Source organism: Argentina silus, assembly GCF_951799395.1.
Source record: "Argentina silus genome assembly, chromosome: 20".
NCBI lineage: Eukaryota > Metazoa > Chordata > Actinopteri > Argentiniformes > Argentinidae > Argentina > Argentina silus.
In genome coordinates this window covers 10,658,009-10,660,508 of record NC_139674.1, presented here as the reverse complement: position 1 = coordinate 10,660,508, position 2,500 = coordinate 10,658,009, and the positions used below count along the sequence as shown (strand labels likewise).

The 2,500-nt window shown below is 49.4% G+C and overlaps 1 protein-coding gene across 1 annotated transcript in view; it reads right to left on the bottom strand.

Moving 5' to 3' along the window:
- The window catches only part of LOC310820471 (voltage-dependent calcium channel subunit alpha-2/delta-1-like), a gene marked incomplete at its 5' end in the record, with an annotated part of 88,097 nt that overhangs the window by 44,412 nt on the left and 41,185 nt on the right, over nt 1-2,500 (bottom strand). The window lies entirely within an intron of this gene.

Genomic DNA, 2,500 nt, shown 5'->3' with positions numbered 1-2,500 from the left:
CACAATAATGAGTCCCTGTCCCCCCACCCACACGAAATCAGCAGGGAGAAAGGCTCCAATCACTGGGACCACTGTGGAGGAGTGAGACACAGTCTCTTCATCCCGCTATTAATACACTTAATGGAAGATGGAGAGAAAGTACAATGGGAGGAGGGAGGAGGGAGGAGGGAGGGTGGAAGGGTGGAAGGGTGGGGCACCTTGCTGTTACCTTCAAGCAGCAATAACAACCACAAGGACATCAATTCGGTCTAGACGACGTTCCGTAATCAGGTTACTGTCTCGCCTAGACACACCATGCCCAGCCCACCCTGGCGGCCATTTACTCCCTCACACACACACATACACACGCACGCCCGCACGCACGCACGTCACCATGGCAACTCTGACAACGGCAGCCAGCGGAGTGGCATCGATGTGGCAGCCCGTCTTCAGAGAGAAAGAGAGATGGAGGGATGGAGAGAGGGATGAGTAACACAGACGCTTGCCGCCATAAACAATCGGACGAAGAGGGGAAGGGACAGACGGGTTCGGACTGCGGGGCGTGCCGCCACATTCCCCCCCCCCCCATTAGCCACTCGAAGCGAGAGAACAAGAAAAGAGAGAGAGATAGTGAGAGAGAGAGAAAGTGAAAAAGAGAGAGAGAGAGAGAGGGGAGAGGAATTAATCACACCCAGAGCAAACCTCCTACCATCTCTCCCTCCTTCCCTCTCCTCCCTGCCATCCCTACCTCCTTCCCTCTCCTCCCTGCCATCCCTACCTCCTTCCCTCCGCTCAGCTGTCATTCCTCCCTTCCTCATCGTCACACAGTATGAATGCTCCTAAACGCATAACCAGGCACACTGGTCCGTCCTGCACACCAACGGGATCATCATCACAGGGCCCTGTCCACAGCGTAGGGACAAGCTGAAGCCAATGTGAGCCATTCCATGTGCTAGGCTAAGCTAGCGGGCTTGACAGAGTGATTGAGATGATGGTGTATGCTGCTCTTCCGATTGGACTGTTTGACTGTGAAGGCCACGGTTAAACCCTTTGATTAGAATGTGGATTAAGAGTGATTGAATTGGGATACTATATTGATGATGTACTAATGGCAGGGGTTCATTCAAAACTCAAAAGGATTCAAATTCCTGTCTTTTCTCTGTCTTTTTTTCCTCCTTTCCCTCTTCTCCCTTTATCCCTCCCTCCCTCCCTGCCTCCCTCCCTCCCTATTTTTAGTATTTGTGTGATGGTGTTTGCTTCCGTGTGTGAATGTACTGTATGGATTTGAATATGTGCATGTATGTGTGTGCGCATGTCTGCATATTATGTTTGTTTGGGCATGTGTGTGCATCTGTGCATGTCTTTATGTGTATGTATGCCTACTGTGTGTGTGTGTGTGTGTGTGTGTGTTTGTGTGTGTTTGTGTGTGTCTGCCTGTCTGTGTCTGTGTGTGTGTGTGTGTGTGTGTGTGTGTGTGTGTCTATGCAGTGTGCTGTATTCATCAGTGTCCCTGTGCCTTGGGGTGTGTACAGGGACTCAGAGAGCTTCTCTCTCTTCTGTCCCTGTCCCTGTGCATAGTCACTCAGCCATACACAGTTATTCAGCTCTTCCAGAGCAAGACAATACTGGGCAATGGCCTTGTTCTATTATATTAACACACTGACGGAGGACACTGTCTCTCTCACACACACACACACACACACACACACACACACACACACACACACACACACACACACACACACACACACACACACACACACACACACACACACACACACACACACACACACACACACACACACACACACACACACACCTAAACAATACTTGTCTAAATAAAGACTCCTAAAATAGCCTAGTCTGGGAACAGTCTCTGAAGGACCACCCTCTATCCCCTATGCTACGACCCCCTCATCCTTCGGTCTAACTGACCCGGGGGAGGAAAAACACACAAGGGCACAAATGACATTGTCATAGTGAATTTGTCATCTAGACAAGGTAAATAAGCACCGGTGGTATTTTCAAGGGTCTCTCCATGGGTGGCTATGAGAATGAGTCTGTCGTTATAATACAGGAGCACCACCCACAGACTTGACAATAACATTCACCTCTCTTCAAATAATTTGCACTTTCCCTAATGTTCCTATTCTGGAATTGATTTAGAAATAACTTTAAACACCTTTTTGGTGTTACAGGGTATCCCCAACTGATGCTGATGCTAAGTGATTCTAACTCTGGCCCTATGTGCATTGAGAATCAACCCTTAGCCCCAGAATAGCCTTTGGCCTTGACTGAGCTCAGTGTGATGACATGGGGAGAGCCATTATACCTAACAGCTAGATGCCTCTGCCATCGAGGAGTGTCAGCAAGGAGGTGTGCACACACACACGCGCACATACACACACACACACACACACACACACACACACACACACACACACACACACACACACACACACACACACACACACACACACACACACACACACACACACACACACACACACACACACACTAA